Source organism: Lygodium microphyllum, chromosome 2 (assembly GCF_053477565.2).
Source record: "Lygodium microphyllum isolate KBCC chromosome 2, Lygodium_microphyllum_v1.1.10, whole genome shotgun sequence".
Lineage (NCBI taxonomy): Eukaryota > Viridiplantae > Streptophyta > Polypodiopsida > Schizaeales > Lygodiaceae > Lygodium > Lygodium microphyllum.
The window spans coordinates 110,437,865-110,458,375 of NC_141136.1; positions in this window are offsets into that span (position 1 = coordinate 110,437,865).

The following is a 20,511-nucleotide window of genomic DNA, read 5'->3' on the forward strand; positions in this document are numbered from 1 at the left end:
TTTCTAGAGATCCATTAAATATAATAATTGATGAGAAAATCTTGCATACTATAATTAAACTTTGTTTTTGGATTTTATCCTTAATCATTCACTAATCTTCTTTTTTTTTCTAATAAGGACTAAAAACTATCGTTTTTATTACTAAAGTGCTTATATCTCTTAATGGATTCATCTCCAGAAGGTAAAACTTCATCCCATGCTTCATATTACTATTTTTTTACTTTGTTTCAAAAAAAATTCCATTAATACTATCCATAATTCTTAATATCTTTCAATTATGACCTAAAAATTTAGTATTTAGCATTTTTTTTGCATAATTGAAATGGCAAAAAAATGGCACCATGTTGCATGAGAATGTTGCATGAAAAAAAAATTATTATCATTTTAGTCCATCTAATGCAAGCATTCAACTCCTTTTCATCCATTTGAAACTCAAAAATAATAAATTCAATGCATTCAATAACAAATCATTCAAACTATGCATTTTTCATTCAATCTTTAATAGAACTTGACATACCTAATAAATGAGAGAAAGGAAGATCTTCAACCATATTCAATGATGCTGATGCTTGCTTCTCCTCTCCCTTCACGCTTACCAATCTTCAAATCTCTTAATCTCCCACATTTTTCTCTAATATCTCTTAAATTTTCCTTAATCTTGTTGAAAATTCTCTCTCCCTACACCCAAGAATGCTTCTCAAGCATGGCATGATGAGAAAGGAGATGAGAAGAGGGATTGTCTGCAACATATGATGCTAAAATTGAGGCCAAATGCTATAGCAAACTAATCAAAATTCTCATGCAACATGGTGCCATTTTCTTATTCCTTTTCTTGCTTCTTGCTCAACCCCCCACTTCCCATGACATCCTCCCCCAACTTCTTGAATATCCTCTTTTCAAAAATGTAATGTTTTCCCACTTGAATCATATCTTTTTGGCACCCTTCCACACCTTTGGACTTATTTTTGACCATGCCCATGACTTCTCGATATGAATGCTATTTATGCATACCAAATTATACCCGTATTTTCTCATCTCTAAAATGTCTATGCATTTCACTAAAAATCTTTCCCCGCATCCGCTTTCTATCACTTACTATTTTTCCAGCTCCCTAAAATTTTTCATCTAAGATATCCCAACTCTCTACTTCTAACTTCACCTCAGCATGATCAAATACATATTTACGATCTTATTTGTATTCATTTTTTATGAGAAATAATTCGTAATACATAGCCAAAGCCCTCCAGTTTCATAAAAAATAGTGTAAAAATAGCTCAAAATAACCAATTACCATTCCTTTCTCACTAGCTTTAGTGAGCTCCCACGAACTAACACAATAGGAACTGTTGTAGTCTTCAAATATTGTTTCAACGATGGCATCATCCATGAAAGCTTCAAAGCCAATGAGCCAATAACTGCGTTGTGAAAAATAAATACTCTCCCCATCCAAGCCGCAAGCATCACTACTAGCATAGCTTTGTACAAAATCTGCAAAACAGCACACATAAAAGATTAGTAGACACTAAAAGGATAGAAAAATCATCTAATGCTTGGGATATAAATAAACCACCAAAGTAAAGAGAGCATGAAATATTTTGAAACAATTGCAAACTAGGGGTCCCCTTAGTCACTCTCCTCACTAAAGTGCATAACGTAATTTCATCCACAACATGTACTTTACCAACTAGGAAGCACTCTAAAGCCACTAAGCCATAATAATCTCTCCAGGAAAGAAAATGCCACACTACTTTCCTACTAGAAATATTGCTTCCACAATAGCATCATTGAGAAGGTCCATGCCTAACAAAGAACCCCAAACAAGGCAAACTAATATTACAATACTAAATAGGACTTCTATGGTTTAACTGTTAACCCTCTATGTTCTACTAGAACAACCAATCAATGGTCCCTACCTAACTCCCAATTGTCCTTGTTTTTTTCTTCATTCTTTTTGCCTTTTAGTTTTTTTAAATCTATTTTGTTTTCAAATTCAAAAGAGTATATATATTTATTCTCCTTCCCAAAAGGTCCCACCCCAAAAATATTCAAGGCATCAAATGTAGGGCACCCGTCAGGAAAATCCCTATAGTCTACTGGGACCTCAGAGGCAATGGTTATCTTCATTTGGTTGTTTTTTCTTTCTTTCTTTCTTTCCCTTTTAACCCTTCAATTTTTTTAAAAATTACTTTGGAAGAATAAATAGATAGACTCTCCCAAAGTTGGGTTATTTTCATTTAGTTTAAGTCTATGTTCATAAAGGAAACAACTAGAAGGCTAGGAATTCATCACTAAATTGAAATTTCAAATAATTCAACTCAACAATCTTTCTCGATAAATCTAATCTAGCACATCATATTAATCACTCTACTTGGGCAAATGATAGACAAAGATACCCACAAGTGTAGCATATCTCATTCACTCTACTACTAGTCAAAATTTCATGCAAAGAATCTTGGTGCTTAGCTACCCAACATCGTTGAAATGAGTGATAAAGAAAAGGAAATAAACTCTATTAGATTCCTAATCAGTCACCATAGACAATGCAATTCACTAATTCATGCACACAAACCACCCCCTTAGGTCACTTCTTAGTACTAATATCCCATCCCACATTGGTGTAACTCACTTATATACTCATTTTTGTAGGTGTTTAGGTATATTTAGTTTGGTTTCTTTCCATGAATTATCTACTCCAAAAATGTTAAATCAGTCCAACCAATTAAGATGTAGTTTTTTTTTTCCCAAAGAGCATGGATAGTGTTAGGTGAAGTAATGAAACAACTTGTCCATAAAGGTGACATTGTAACTCCAAAGTATAGCTGAACTAAGCACATAGCAGCTTTCAAATTATAACAATCATCAAATCTGTACAAAACTCAAATACTAACCACGAAAACATTAACAAGTTAGAGCAATAAAGAGTGAAACTCCCTTAGAAAACCGATCACCTAGCCAAATTGCCTTGTCATGAACTCATAGCATTGAAGGCATATCCTAACCATGCATGTAACTAACTATAATTACTTGGATACTAACTAAACTAGAGTGCACTAAAACCTAGAATGAAAAAGCATAAATAAGTCTTGTTGTTTTTGTTTTAAAGGATTTGTAACTTTGTTTTGTTTTGTTTTTTGTTTTCTACATTTTTTCTAAAATAAGGTAAAATAAACACAAAATAATCTCAAAAAAACAAAAGATCTAAACCTAAATTTGCACACTCTTTAAGATCCTCTAAAACAAATAATAAATTTAACCCATGATCATCGACACTATCAAAATCAAACCTATCAACTAAACTACTATCTATAAGATGCTCTTGAATGGCCTCCAATATAGGCACATCAGAGGTCATAGATTCACTATTAGGTGCACCACTAGAATTCTTCATTATCTCATGGAGTAGAGCGTTAGTTGCATCATCAACATAAGGCATAGGTGATACAAGTCCTACAACAAGCAGTATTTGAGCTAAATGGGGATCGGAAGTCAGAGTCCAACCTTCTTTGGCAGCACATCCCAGAGAAAGAGCGGGCCAAAATGGCCTAGGATATGAAGAAGTCTAGAATTTTCCATCCCAATAAGATTTAATAAATCCATATTCTTTACTAAAATGTAATTGGAGCACATTGTGAGAGCTAGCGCTAGGTAGAAACTACACTCGGATTAGGGAGAAGAATCCCCAAATCCTGATGATCCAACTAAGGATCAAGTAGGTGAAGATCCTAACTTTGATGATCCACTCTTTGAAGACCCCTCCACTCCAACCCAAGATTTCATGAAGTTGGCCAATTTTAACCAGTACTGGGCTCTCATGACCAAGTTCAAACCCCTATTCCTAAAGTACTAGTAGCACATCCATGCACTCTTGAGTACCCAATCCATGCACAAACATGAACTAGATGGTGTCTAGGCCCACCTTGCTAGGATCACATTTGAGGAGGATGATGAGGTTCAGTAGAAAATGTGGCTGGGAGAAATCTACTTGGAAAAGCTCAAAACTAAGCTCATCTTCCACACAATGCCACAACCTCCATTTTGGACCTGCATGGATCTCTAGCTATAATAGCACCACCTATAGTATAATCCACTCCCTCCTCTATGAACCCATCCACCTGGTCTTCTGTCTCTAGCCTCTAGCCTCCACTAAGCTTTAACCCACCTCACCCCTTACTTTCTCTCGTCCCTTCACTAGCACACCCATGGCCCCATTTCCCCCCCAAACTCCATATTTGGGATTTTGGGAATTTTCCATCAATATGGGAAAACAAAATCAAAATGGATTTCATGAATTTTGGGAGTTTCAGTAATTTGGAACTTGGTGCAATGGAACATATTACTGCTTATAGTTGTTTCCAAGAAATTGAAAAAAACTCAAAAAGGTGGTGTTAATAAACACAGTTTTAATATCCCTAAAAATCTTCAGTTGATGGATTCTTGTGGAATTTCTTTAGCCTTCAATACAACCTTTGGGGGAATTTTAAAAATTTTGGGAGATTTTGTACCTTTGTTCATCCAAGAGAAGACAATGCCATCTATCGTTTCCCATCATTCATGATCTTTTTTGTTGCACATCCAATATTTATCCCAACAATTAAACCTCTACATCTATAGCATTTTGTCGACTACAAACTAGTGCCCAATATTGTATACGTACCTTGTTGAAGTTTTTGGAATTTGTATTTGTATTGACCTCACTTTGTGCAACACCAACCCATATTGGATATACTGGATCTGAAGGTCTAACAAGCACAAAGCCATCTTTCTTAACATCAAGCATTGGTTCAAATGCACATTTGGGTCGTTTGCTCAGAGGACCACAATAGTGATGATTCAACTCTTCCAATCCAATAAAGTCATCTGCATTATCTACATCTATATTGGTTACAGCACTTTGTGTTCTTGGCCAAAAAGCTACGAAAAATAAATCTTCTTGGACATTTGGAGTTTGAAGAGCGTAGATCATATTTTTTCAATAATCAATCACTAGTGTTATAAACTTTGTGAACTCTGCTTCAAGTCCTTGTACATTTGACCATCTTTCCCAATACTTCAAATAATCTTTAACTCCACCTACTACTTCTTGATGATCCTTAATGTACTCAAACATGGGCATCAACATTGGAACACCCTTTGGAAGAGTAGGCTTTCCTACAAGGTCTCTCTTTCATAACTCAATGCCACCTTCTCTTGGTAACTAGCCTAGGGACTTTGGATGCATCTTGTATTGCATAACAGGTGTATCTCCTTGCATATAAAACCGAAATTGAAGAGATTTTGAGTGAGAAACAAGTGTATCTTTGGAATCACACAAGTATCCCTCAATGTATCTCTTAAAGTCAGGCACATGTGTCAATAAGAAAGGTGTAGGACTTGTCATCTAACATAATTGGAAATGTTGCATAAGATGAGGAAAAGTGAAGGTCATGCTCGTCCTTAGCTTCTCTGAACATTTGCTAAACATTGAATCGATGTCTTCATGTGTATGACCCACCATGAGAAACCCAAGCTAGATCATCTTTGATGTTCCTTGTGCAACAAGCAATGATAGATATGCAAAGAGATAGAGATTTTTGTTTTCTGATCCACAATTATCAAGTTGAAGTAGTAAGTTCTCTAGCAATTGTTTGAAATGATGATGGTCATCCTCTAGTGTATTATCTTCCATGCATGATTTATTTTGTGCAACACCTTGATGGTAATCTAGCACCTTTTTCGAGTTGAGGGCATTTAGTAGCACAGAGGTTGATCTCGGCATTCCATCTACTTACAGATCACCATTTGCATGCCTATGTAGTTGCTACAAGTTCCTAAAGCAAAATGAGAATGAGACAATTGTGAAATTGGGATCATGAGGCCATAGATCGAGTGAGAAATGCCCATGTCTACCTTCTCCATGTCCATATGTAATCATGCTTGTTAAAGAAACTGGTATTTGAGTAGATCTTTCAATCTCTTTTGATTGAAGCCTTAACCTAGGGATAGTTGTCTTTTGCTGGTCCATTTTATCATGTATGATACACAAGTTTTTATCTAGATCTAATGCTGAGGCCAAGCACCAACTATAATATATGTTTTGGCAACTTTGTTATTCTAGCATGTGACATTGACGCTTCTTTAGAAGCACATTTCGCTCTTGAAGATACTTTGTTGCTGCAAGTTGCTCTTTGATCTCTGAGCAAATACTACATTTGGAGAACTAACTTGTCTTTTTCTAAGGCTACATGCTTGAAATCTATGTTCCAAATATGATTGAAGGTGGACAATGACATTTTCTTACATCCAATACCTCTCAATGTTTTATTTACTTCTGCCCATATATCTACCTGCTTGTAAACATCTGGGATGACCAATTGTGTCTCCCTTGATCCATCTTGCATTATTCTACTCTTGTGTGGCATTTGCTTTGCATTCTTCTTAACAAAGTCTCTAATGATGGCTCTTCTCATCTCTCTGTGATCCCAAGCTGCTCTTATTACCCCCTTGTTTCCATGCATTGCCCTCCTCATGCCATGCTCAAATTGTGTTTTGTACCTATAAAAAGATATCTTTAGGATTCCATGAATCTCATGCCATGCCCTTCCACATACCACTTGTCCATTGAAGATGAAGTTGTACTTCCTTGTGCCCAACTAATCAATCCTACATGATAATTCAAACTTGTCATAAGCATAGTTTGTGCGGTCTTCAAATTGCAATCCCTGAAAGTATTTGCATAATTGTTGCATTGCTTCTCTATCAGCAAACTGACAACACTTTTCTTGGCAACAATCAATCATGGAAACCTGTGAAATGGTGTCCAATATAGAAGTCCTCAAGTTTGCACCTTTAGAGGCAATAATTCGAGGCTTTCTATTGACCATAAAATATGATCTCTTTTGAACAAAAATTGATTTTGCAAAAACATAATCTTCATTGGTATCTTCCATGTTTTTGGGACAAGCATTTGTAGAGATAAATTGCATGTATGATTGTTGTTGTAGTAGCGATTTTCCATCATCAAAGGTGACTTGTTTAATAGGTTATCTTTCCAAAGTGACATAGTGGAGGTTGTCATCTATGTATGTTCCCGTGGTTTGATCACGGGCTTTATCTACCACCACACCAACATTCTCTTCTCCTAGCAATTCAAAGTTTATCAGATCATATGGAAAAGCCAATAATATAACCCATGTTCCAACACACACAGTGTTGCCTTCTATCCATAGCATCACTCTACGTTCTCTCAAACTTTCACGAATGCTAAGCACATCAATATCCTTAGAAGGTAGGACATGGTTTGATTCGTAATCAGCTCCTCTATCATGAATTGTTATTGAGTTTGAAACAACCACCACATATTTCTTTCCCCATTTTGCAAAACCACCTATAGCTTCATGAACCTTCTTGCGTCAATTGTTGGGAATGGCAAATATGCTACTACATTTAAACATTTATCAATAGCCACTGAAATATATCCATCTTCAAGTGTTTCTCCATGGCATGTCTCATTTGGATGTATTGCATGCACTCTATCAAGTGCAACAATCTCATGATCATCTAGAAAATTCATAGTTTCTCTAAAATAAAATTTGTTATTCATGATACATGTACAAGTGAGAAAATGGAGATTTTATCATTTGTATGTTGTCACCTCTCAGAAAGAAGAAAATAGTAATGAAATTGCTAAATACAATGAAGTATCAAATTTCATTGAAACAAAAAAGTACTTAAACGTTAGATAGAATGAGTCCAACTTCCATTATAGAAAGTATTAATGGAAACATTGTACAGAAAGGGGCAAGTAATGAAAAATTACGTACAAACTTCCTATAGAAACTAGCAAGACCAAGGAATGAGCGTAACTCATGCACGTTTTTAAGAACAGACCAATGCAATATTGCATCAATTTTCTTAGGATCAACTTTAATTCCTTCAGATGATACAATATGTCCTAAGTACTCAATTTCTGTCTTAAAGAATTCACTCTTGTCAGGATTTGCAAACAATTGATTTTCTTTCAATAATTGAAAAACTAATGACAAATGCTCATAATGTTCTTTCTCATTTTGACTAAACACCAAAATATCATCAAAGAAAACAATCACACAGTACTGATATTTCAGAAAGATACGGTTCATCATTCTACTGAAGGTGGCAGGTGCATTAGTCAATCCGAATGGCATGACTAAGAATTCGTAATGGCCAAACTGTGTTCTGAATGCAGTCTTAAATATGTCAGATTTATCTAGCCTCACCTGATGATATCCAGACTTAAGGTCAATTTTACTAAATATAGAAGATCCTTGCAGTTTGTCCATAAGGTCATCAACTCTAGGTATAGGATACATATTCTTTACAGTGATCTTATTTAAAACTCGGTAATCAATACACATACGATAGGTATTATTCTTTTTCTTGACTAAGAGTACAGGTGCACCGAATGGAGAATTGCTAGGTCGAATTAAACCTCTATTTAGTAATTCCTCAACTTGACTCTGGATTTCTTTTTGCTCTATTTGATTGTGCCTATATGGTGCTTTGCAAGGTGGTTGTGTGCCAAGTATCAAATCAATCTTATGGTCTTCTGGACGTGAAAGAGGTAAATCTGGTGGTAGGTCTTCTGCAAAACAGTCCTTAAAATATTCAAGAAATTCCTTATGCCTAGGGTGCATATGATTTTCCTTTGCGTGCAATTCATTCACCCAAATGAGATATGATTTAGTACTCTTGCGTAATGCACGTTTTGCTTGAGTATGCGAAAGCAGTGGAAAGACATTAGATGCATGCATACCATATAATGTAATAGATATACCTTGAAAATTAATATTCATTGTGTGTGTGGAATAATCTATATCTGGGTTATGCTGGTGTCGCCAAGGCATTCCTAAAATAATGTCACTCGACTGTAATGGAACAACTAAGAAATTTCTTCTTTCAGTGTATGAACCAATTTGAATCTCTAAATCTTGTACTTCTTGTGTACCATTATACCTAGTGCCTAAAAATGCAGCTTTTATGCGATAATGCGTAGGTACAGTCTGTAATTTCAATTCCTTTACCAATTTTGCTGAAATAAAATCATGAGTACTACCGTCATCATGCAAGATAGTTTTTTCCTTTCCATGCACCAAACATTTCATAGTCAATAATGAATGTGGAGTAGGCATACCTGGTAAAGTGTCGGAAATAGTAGTAGTGTCGCCATCATCTTCAGTGAAATCAGGCATATCCTCATGTTTGTCTTTGTCCATGGCTCCAAGATAGTTGATATGAGCTGGTGGCTTCTTTGAATGACAATTTGCTGCAAGATGTCCAGGCTGGTGACATTTATAGCATACTATTGGCTTGGCTTTGGTTACATTATTTGCAATGGCTGGAAGTCTGGGTACATTTGGATTTGCTTGTGGAATAGGCTTAGGATTTGGATTGACATTGGATGGTAATACAGGTGGTTTAGCCCAATTCTTGCGAAAAGATGGTGAAGAGAAACGACCTGGATTAAACCTTCTAAAATTGGAGTTGAATTGTTTAGATCCATAATTACCATTGGCTTGGAATTGCTGTGGTTGTCTGTCTCTACCGCGTAACTTATCTTCAGTGTCGTGAGCTAGTGAGATGGCATCTTCAAGGGTAGCAGGCTTGAACATGTTCACTTCAGCGTAGTAATGTCCAAGAAGTCCAGACATATACTTCCGCTTATGGGTCATCTCTGGTACGTCTTCAAGCATGCGTAGCTGTAGGAGTGCATTCCAAAAACGCTCTGTATACTGTGGTATAGGCTCACGTTCCCGTTGTTGAAGTAAATCCCATTGCTTGATAGCCTTCTCATGAAATTGCGGTGGTAAGAAATTCTGCATGAACTTCTTCTTGAAATCTTCCCAAGTAGCAGGACATTCGATGCTCTTGCGTACTACAGTCCACCAAAGTGATGCTCTGTCTACCAAATGATTAGTAACACACTTGATTTTATCTTTTTCTGGATAAGTTTCCTCATGGAAATAGTCATCAAACTGGCTAATGAATGATAAAACAGTCTTTCCTTCCCGTATGCCATTGAAAGTGCGGAATTTGAAACTTCGTTTACTTATCTTTGATTCCTTGCGAATGGTTTGAGCTTCAAGTGTGGCGTCGATGGTACGTCAAATCAAATCTTCAGCTTGAGGTTCTTCTTTGTCAGTAGACGCTCTTTGTAATTTGGTCAATTGCGCTTGCAATGCTTGCCTAGCCCTTCGTTCTTCTTCCAATTGTAACATGATTAGATCCAGCTTTTGTTCCATAGTAGGCTCAAGGAGGTCGTCTTCAGCCATAGGATCATCCATATGTGGGGTCATCATCCTGTAAAACTCAAAAGACCTTTCTCACTCAAAATCAGGTTAGCGGGATGAGCGTAGCTCAAATTCGGGGTTACAAGGCTATGTATTTTTGGGTATTTCTTTCTCAATTTTCAGAAAATCTGTAATATTTCCTTCTTCATATGCTGAAAATACTTCAGCGGACCTGTGGATGGGTAGAATACTTTGCCACGAACAACTTTGCAGTTCAGAGTTTTTGCGCAGGAACAGCCCTTCTAGGAGTTTTGAGCACTAGTCAGTTCTGACTCCAGTTGACTAGTCTGACTTGCAGAGTTGCAGACTTAGCCGACTTACAGAGTTGCAGACTTGCAGAACTTAGTGAACTTGCAGAACTTGATTACAGTCGACTTGCAGGACTTGACTTCGGAAGTGCAGGACCCAGAGTTTATGAACTTGATTGTCTTGTCTGACTTGCTGGAGTTAAGAGCTTTGATTGACTTAGCTTAGTTATGGAACTTATGGCTTACCAAGCCAAATCTGATTTTCGGGTATCGCAGTATGTTGACGACGTGACTGAACTCGGCGAGATTATACTGACGCCGCCCGAGGTGAATTTTCGAAGTTAAGCTTATTAAAGCTTAACGAAGCTTTAAGACCTTTGATATTTTTAAGCTTTTAGGCTTGTAATTGAAACTTAGCTCTGGTTTTTGACGACTTGATGAAGGAGATGAATGCGTGGTCCTCCGCCTGTACAGCCTGGTCCTTCGCGATCTGAGAGTAGAAACAGGGGTTCTTGATCGCCAGAAGTCTGTCTGTATCGACGGTTCGCGACGAGATTGACTGTAGAGCCCGATCGTTCCAAGAGCTCCGTCTTCGCACGAGATGAGTAGCGATTGGAAGCTCTTGATCTCAGCTCCGCTCTGATACCACTGGTGCACAGATCGGTCGCTGTATGCTCACGTAGTGAATCCCGGAAGGTCCCCAAGAACAATGAACTCTACCTTTTTGCACAAAAAACAATGTAAAAGCATGAACGACAAGAAGCAAGAGACTAATTGGGTTCAATCTCCCCCCATGCCTTGTGTGAGCGCTTCACAAAGCATGTATTTTATGTATATTTCCATCTTCATGCTCAATAATAGCCCAATTTACAAAAATATGACAAGCTTTTAGCTTTTGAGTTTGCTTTCTACAAAAATAGGAAATAAAGCTAATGGACGGTGCCCATAGAGTCTGGCACACCCAATCTCAATGTCCCAAATAGAAATAACATATCCGTGCGCATAGGCGCATACAAAATAATAATCAATAATCAATGCCTCAATAGACATAACAAAATATAGGCGTGGCGGCTATCAAAATATAATCCATAGGTTGAATACTTGCTAGACTCCAATGCTTTCCTCCGCCACTGCTGCTATCTCTACACATCAACTGAAGCATTCACAATCGTTAGTAAAATAATACAATTAAACCGACAAAAGTGAATACCTAGCAGTCTTCAGCTACATAAATAAATCAACTGGTTAGAAATAAATCCTAACCTTAATTTATTACGAGTGCGCACTCTAAACTCATAAACGTTTATTAATTTAATATGCATTTTGCGAAATCACCCGCTATGGAATCACCCATGTACACACTAAATTAATGAAACGCCCGAAAAGGACAGGCGTCCCCATCAACTTCTCGCACAAAGAATCCACTTTGTGTATGAGCCCCGGTCATCTAAGTTTACGGAATCCACCGTGGCACAGAATCCACCGTGGAATATGCCTCCTGGCATCATGATACACACTCAATGTATAAGAAAAGGGTGGGTTTACATTAGACAGACAAACTAAGTGAGAAATCCATGCCCATTCCTCCCATGGTTCACAAAATGTAACTAAAGGCTATACACCATATATTTCCTTAAATATTTCAACTAATAATTATTACCAACTCTTCCAAATTGCTGATATTGTGGTACTTCAGCTGGTTGTAGAGTTTTGTTTTAGTGGCTAGCAATACCTATTTGTTGTGCTCTTCCTTTGAGCACAGAAGTTGGCCTACCATCTCGAGTTCTTGTTATGGCACAATAGCTTACAACTAGCTCCTTTGAGGGTAATTTTTGCAAAAAAGGAAAGAGTTTAAGATCAAATATTATAGAATGCTGTGACATTTCAGTAAAGAATGGAAGCTCCACACATTCCAAGCACGAATTCCTTAAAAGATTTTCTTCAAGTAGAAGTTTCCTTTATTCGTCATTTTTTGCTTTTAAAATTTGGTTTGAAGATCTGAATTTCAAGTCATGTTTTCTTTTCCACCTCACCCCCTCCCCCTCGGGAATGATGAAAGTCATAGAAATTTGGATTATACTCCAAGTTAAGGGCATTAAGCACATGCTTGTTGTGCTTTACTTCAATATGAGCCAATTGTAGAAATTTGGATTATACTCCAAGTGGGCATGAGGGTCCATATCATGAGGTCTAATGCCTATGTGTGTAATGTAGGTCAAGACATCAGTTAGAAAGTCTTCAGAGTTCATCCTATTACTGTTGGGAAACATGTAGTTCTTTAGGGGTCAATTAACAATATATTCCTCTAAAGGTCATTTGTGTTGAGAAATGACAAATGATGTATGCTCTAGGAAGAGATGTCCTAAATCCCATAAGCATAGTGGTGCAGAATGCCACCTACCCAGCTACTATAAAGCATTGTACTTGACTATCACTTTCATATGGAATTAATACAATATCATGATGCTTTCCTCTTTTAGTTAGTGCCATTGTCATTGTCAGCCCATTACACAAGATTGTCTTTATGAGTCCAAGCTTCCATCTTGGAACCTAATTCACTTATGTAATAGTTGTCTACATTGTCTATGTCAACATGAATCTTGTCTTCATCTTTCATCCTTCATAGCTCTTGCCATGCTCTAAATCCGTGATTTTCACATGGTATCAAAGCCCAGCTGACCATGGCTTAGCTTCTCTCCATCTCCAACTGCATTTGCATTCCTACCTTCAATGAAGCTTCCATGGCAGCCATAGCCAACAGCACCCAGTCAACTTGAAGCTTTCATATCTCTCTCCATAGGCCAAATATCTTTGAATTTCCTTTTGAAGAAGTGTTTATCTACTTTCAAAGCTCCTCCCTCGCGCATCAATCATTGACATTGGGCAACTATAGCTTCAACATTGCCTCTTTTCAGAGTCATTGCTATAACTATGTCTCGAGATAGTAGCACCTATGTAACTTGGAGGAGTTGGATCTCCACATGTAGGTCATATCTCTCCAAGCTCTTTTATGGGGAAACATTCTTGAACTCCTTGCACTCATGTTGGCACATTACAGTGGGACATTGGCCTCCTAGTTGCTCAACATTGCGTATTTCCTGTCATGCTATCAAAAGTGTGCCTAAATGTGGTCATGCAGGTGTCATCATCAGCTTGCTACACAAATTATCTTGTAGCTAAAGTGCAATTGGATCTGCATATCCAAGCTTAATCCCCACCAAGTATCACTTTTAATCATTGACTGTATGAGTTGTAGCATACAAAAGATCAGTCACCTGTCAAAAACCCTAGAATAGGGCAGCCATAGCTACTTAATTTCAAGCTCATATTTCACTTTACTTTTTCACTTCTCTAAGCTCAACTAGGTCTCTGCCCACTGACCTGTTGTACCACTCAAATAATCATCTTTGGAAGAAGATTTGGAAGACCATCAAGCAACACTCAACTCATCAAGCAGAAAGAAGATTCAAGCTCAAGACCAGACATAGTATCTCTTGATACTACAAAGTGTGTCTTTACACTACCTTGCACTTGTGTCTCTTGACACATTGAAATACAAATTTTTTGTTGGTTAATTGAAGCTTATCAACATGGTATAGCTTGAGCAAATAGCAAAGTTCAATGGAGAAGGTTTCCATGCATGGAAGGAAAAGACCATGACATACCAGCTCGTGAGGAAAGACCTCTTGGATCTCTTTGAAGATGATGAAGGTGATGTATATGACGGGAAAGAAGATTCAGAAAGTAGGATCCTTATAGTAGCTCCAGCAAAAACCAAAGAATGGAAGAAGATGAATAGCAAGGCACTAGGCATCATTGCCTGGGGACTAAGTGATGATGTGCTATACCATATCTCTCTCATTAGAGATACTAGAACTGCTTGGGAGGAACTTGACAGGATGTTTGGTACCCAAGCAAAGAATTCAAAGGTAAAATTACTCATGCATTTTTAAAAATTGGATATAAAAGATAGTGATTCCATGACCATGCACATTAACAAGCTCAAGAGCAAAAAAACCCAGCTTGCAACTCTTAAGAAGATTATTGATAAAAATGAAGCAATAGACGTACTACTTGCAAGTGTAAATAAGGATCCATATGAGAATCTTTTGTCCACCCTAAGTAATGCTCCAAGTCTCTTAAAGATATTGAGCACTCTCTTCTTGATGAAGAGAACAAACAGAAGATCAAGAATGCAAAAGATGGTGTCCCATCATCTAGGGAAAATCTCTTATACACCAAAGGAGTTGCTGGACCCAAAGGAAGAGGTTGAGGATTCAACACTGACAACAAAAATTGGATGAAATGTCATTAATGTGGTAAGACTGGCCATATAGCGAGTGAATGTTACCACTGTAAAATAGCACAATAGATGTAAAATGGTAACCATCATAATCAATTCATGAATGAAAGAGAAGAAGAAAAAGAAGATGCTTCCGTTACCATCAACAACTTTAATAGATTGTTCTAAAGAATTTTCATTGTATCATTCATATGTTTTTCCCATAGTGGATCTCTATGTTTCCTTTAGTGGATTTGCTTTATAAAAACCCTGCCAAAGATGTAAAGTTTCAAGCTTTAACTTGACCAGGCTGCCTATGAGCTAGTCTCCTAGGCCATGTCACCATGTAGGGGGGCAAAAGCCAACAAGTGTAGAAACTCATCATTTGAGGGGGGTGTTGAGAAGTGACAAATGATGTATGATCTAGGAAGAGATGCCCTGAATCCCAGAAGCACAATGGTGTAGAATGCTACCTACCCAGCTACTATAAAGCATTATACTTGACTATCACTTTCTTATGGAATGAATAGAATATCATGATGCTTTCCTCTTTTAGTTAGTGTCATTGTTATTGTCATTCCATTACACAATATTTCCTTTATGAGTCCAAGCTTCCATCTTGGAACCTAATTCACTTGTGTAACAGTTGTCTACATTGTCTATGTGAACATGAACCTTGTCTTCATCCTTTATCCTCCATAGCTCCTGCCATGCTCTAGATTCGCACTTTTCACAGTTTGCATGTGATGGTAAAGGATTTGAATGAGGTAGAAGCCACATAGGTAGGGTTGTGCCCAACGGTTTTGATTGCGCATCTCTATTTGGTGTTGGTCATACTTTAGTAGCTCTCTTGTTCCCATTGGAGATGCACAACATATCATTTTTGCAGAAAGGATGAGTCAAAGTTAGCTAGCTTTGTTATCTCTTCTAGCTCTTGGCCTTTTGCAAAGACTTTGCTTGTGTAATAGGATGTGATTAGTCGTTGCGAGCGATTTTTATCTCGAGAGATCTCACTATCAACCATTTTGAGAATCTTAATGAACATGAACTCATATCCCTCCCAATTTCATGGCAAGGAGCACACTTCCATTGCTAATGTCTCATCAACAAGGAGGCCTAAGTCCAAGCCATTTATGGCTCCTGGTGGCTAGCCTGGTGAGTGTGGCGTCCAAGTGTTTGATACAAGTGATATAGTTGTACCTTGTACTCATGGTTAGGTCTAAGGCCAATGTAAGGATGGATCTCTACTTTATAGGAGGGTCTAAGGCTTGTGGGAGGTTGAAGCTAGATAGTTCAACTATTGATACTTGCCTCATGGGTGGTTCAATGGGGTGTTTGTCAACCACTTGTGTGATGGATTGGTCTTGCGGCTCAGTTGATGTGTTGCTCTCTACTTGTGGAGTAGTTGGAATGGTACAAGTATCTGGTTGAGTCGATTTGGATGTAGCACGCTGGGGTTTTTGTCGATAGACATGTTGGGGCTCTATGGATTTTGTGCTTATTGACTCCATTGGTTTCTCATTTCTAGCTGGCTTACCAATTTATGGAGATGGGCTGGAGGGCCTGGATTGAGGGGCACGCCAAATCTAGTTGTTGCCTCCATAGAAGCCTTGAGCATGCAATAGGTCTTTGGGCACCCATTGCGGCTTGAGCATTTTTATGTTTCTATATTGCTAGCTTTGTCTCCTAAGTCTACAATGTGATGTTCCGTGGTTATGAGTTCATATAGTTTGGCTTTTAGGCATCTACGGTTGCCTTTTGGGCACCCATTTAAGTTGTTTCTTAGTGGTCTTGGGTGTGGCTCCTTTAGGTGGCGGACCATTTGTCTTGGCAGGGTCGAACCCCCTCCTTAGACCTTGCACTTGTTGGTTCCTCTACTAGTGGAAAGTGCGGGCTATGAAGGAGCCGCACTGCCCTCTTACTTAAAGTCCTCACTATTCGAGCATTGCCAATGGCAAGGTGAATGTAGTGTGAGTCATAATCGACATTGTAGTGTGCTTGTTTTTTGAATGCACGTCCTAGCCATGATTCCTTACTGGTAGCCTTGGTCTTAGGTATCACATAGAAGATCATATGTAGGATTTCAGACTCAATAGAGAGTGCTAGTTTGCATTTCCCAGAAAGTTGGCAGGATTTTCTCCCAAATGGATTGAGATTGGCATTAGTAGTCCAGTTGGGAATGAGCAATGAGGGTGCAATGGTCGTGTGTAAGGATATTGTAGTCAACTCCTCTTCAATAAGCACATCAAAGACATGTGTCATTGGGCAGTCATCACTTATATGCATAGGTAGGAAGGTTCTATTGTTTCCTCATTCTCTTCCTCAATCTCAGTGATAGTGGCAACTCTCATGGTTACACAGGGTTCTAGCATTAGAGGTTTGTGCAATGGATACATTGGGGGTAATACATTTTGAGATGATTGCCATTAAAGAAGCTTACACCTACTCCTTCTAGGGTCTAGGGCTCTATGTTGCTAGTTTGACCAATGTTTTGGACCCTAAAAGGCCCCAATCCTCTGAACTTCATCTTTTACTTATGGCCCCTACAAATAATAGTAGCAATAGGTCACCTTTTCACAGATTAGCGCATGGGTAGCTATAAGAGTCAGGTCTCAGAAAGGTGTTCTAGCTCTTGTACTACCACACTCTGAAGCTTAGAAAAGAAAAATCCAGTAGCACGATCATTTCGATCTTGTGTAGGTAAGCTAGAATGGTGTTTTCCCTATGACCATCTTGTAGGCTATCATGTAGACCCATAATAGTGTCATAAGTTTATTGTCTCAGTCACTACATGAGATAGAGACTACCTTATTCAGGACATTCACAAAGATCTTATTTGTGGATTTTGTCTGACCATTAGCTTGAGGGTAGTATGGTGATGATTTTCTAGGATGATCAAGAATCTGGATAGCAAATGGGTAATTACATCATTAATGAAGTGTGTGATATTGATCATTAACTAGCTCGATTGGATAGTGGAATCGTGAGATCACTTGCACCCAAAGAACTTAAATGTGGTCTTAGCGACATTCTTCCTGGTCGGCCCATTTCATGAGATAATCTGTCACTACAATGATGTACTTTTCTTGCGAGTACTGCACTGTGGGGCTTATTGGCCTAATAAATTTGATCCCCCACTTTTCAAAGGGCTATCGTGCTATTACTAGGGGTCAACTCCATCTTGTCCTTATGGATGGGTACTTTGGTCCTTTGACATTCATCACAATGCTTCATGAACTTAGTAGCATTGTGGAACAAGATGGGCCACCATAACTAAGATTTTAGCACCTTGCATGCTGTAGTGTCTCCATTGAAGTGTCCTCCAGCAATTCCACCATATGTGCTTCAACAAGCATCTCATGCATTTCATGGTCACACACACATCTTTGCAATAACCCATCCTTTCCTAGTCTATAGAGGTGGTCGAAAATTAATTGATAGAGTTTAATCTTAAGAATAAGGAGCTTTAGCCTAGCCTTCTCTATAGGTCTCTCAAGCAATCCATGCTCTAGGACTTGGACTATATCATCTGCCCAATACAATACTAGATCGGACCTAAAAAGGTCTCTCTTGCTGGGGACATGCTAAATAAGTGTTCATCGGGCAAGTCGTCTATGATGTCCCATCTAGTAGCTTCTCTTGTGAGTATGCGGAACATATGGTTTGCCCCATGTAATGTTTCTTACCCTTGTGCACAACAATAGAGAATTCAAATTCTAGAAGTAGAAGCAACCACCTAGCTATGCATCCTATAGCGAAAGGTTTCTTCACTATGTAAAGCAAGGCTTAATGGTCAATGAAGAAGAAAAAGGGTGTAGCCAAAAGATAATGACGAAACTTCTTTACAACGAATACCATGGCTAGGCCTTCCCTTTCCGTTGTGGAGTAATTTATCTCCGTATATCCATGAGTTGTCTGCTAGCTAAGCTCATAGGATAATCAAGATTATGTTCCCTAGGTTGACACAAAAGAGCTCCCACGGTGAACTTCGATGCATCAATGTGCATGTGGAATGTTATGTTCCAATTTGGGGCTCATAAGAATCGGTGCGATTATGAGAGCCTTTTTTAGTTCCTCATAGTTGTGTTGGCATTCCTCGATCCACTCGAATACGATCAAACATGTGTAAAGGGACCTAGAAATCAATGCATAGTTCAAAATGAATCGCTAATATAGTGCCTTGTGTGCCCTAGGAAGCACTAAAATCCCTTATAATTCATGGGTGGTGGTAGATTGACAATGATTCTAACTTTGGAGAAGTCGATGGCAATGTTGTTCTTAGACACCACGTGCCGTAGAATACATCCATGCTTCACCCATAACTAGCACTTCAAGGGGTTTAAGGAGAGGCTATAAAGCCTACATCGCTCAAGGACTATGTGAAGTTTATCTATGTGTTCCCTCTGAGACTGGAGTGAATGCATAAATCATCAACAAACATCTCCATTTCTCGTCTAAGTATGTCTTTGAAGATGGTACACATGAGGCACTGAAAGGTAGCTAATGCATTTATCAGCCCAAATGGCATAACTATGTAGGCCAATACGCCCCATTCCATTGCAAATGTTATCTCTTATGCCTATCATTAGGGTGTACCTGCACTTGGTTCTAACCTAAGAAGCCATCCACGAAACCATAGGCCTCTTTTCCCACTACTCTTTTGAGCATGTGCTCCATGTAGGGCAGTGGATAGTTATCTCTCTTTGTTGCAATATGGACCTTTTTATAGTTTACTCACACTCGAATCTTTTTGATCTTGTCCACGACAATCACTATGGGTGATACACCATCTGTGTGTTCAATTTCGTAGATGAATCCAGCCTTCAATAACTTATCTATCTCTTTCTTGACAACGTGTGTGTGCTTTGGATTCATAGGCTATGGGCATTGTTTAACTGGTGTTGCATCTAGAGACATTGGGATATTATAGGTCACAACCCTTGAAGCTACTCCTTTGAGTTCATCTAAGGACAACAAATATATCCATGAACTCTCATAGGAGAACGATGAGATCAATCTCCTCTTGCTTAGTCTGGTCGTCAGCTATGAACACAGGTCGAGGCTTTCTCCTTCCCCTGCCAAGTTGGCTTCCTTGACCTTAGCACGCCCTTCTCTGAGTTCATTTGCTTGTCCTTGCCTCTTAGCTACTAACAAGTTCACTACCTTGTCACCCTTTTTGAACTTTGTGAAGCACTTAGGTAGGTCTTGGGGCTTTGGTTTCTCTTTGGCTTCTGATCCCCTTGGCTACTTCCTCTTGTCCTCCTTCAACTACCTGCACCTTAGGTTGACTAGGAGGTCCCCTTAGGTGTGTTTGGCCTTAGGTGCTCAGGGCATTTCCAAGTCACTTTTAGAGCTCACTTCTGATGTGGAGTCAAACTCAAAACCTTCGCTAGAAGAAGGAGTTTCCCTTGGTGGTTGCAGCCCTGGGGTTGATTCTTTTCTAAGGAGTGGTGCGGTACTTGGTTGAACTAATACAACTTTCTCATAGTCTATCATCCCTAGGTAGTCCAACCAAGTATGGTTGCATTCTATTCTAAATACTCCTCTTTTGATCCTAAGGACCTTGGCTTTCTGTGGCTTGGAGTCTACTCATAACTGTTAAATCACTTGGTCATCCATCTCATACTCTATTGTCTTAGCCTCTTCCTCACTTTTCTCATTTGTTGAGTAGTACTCT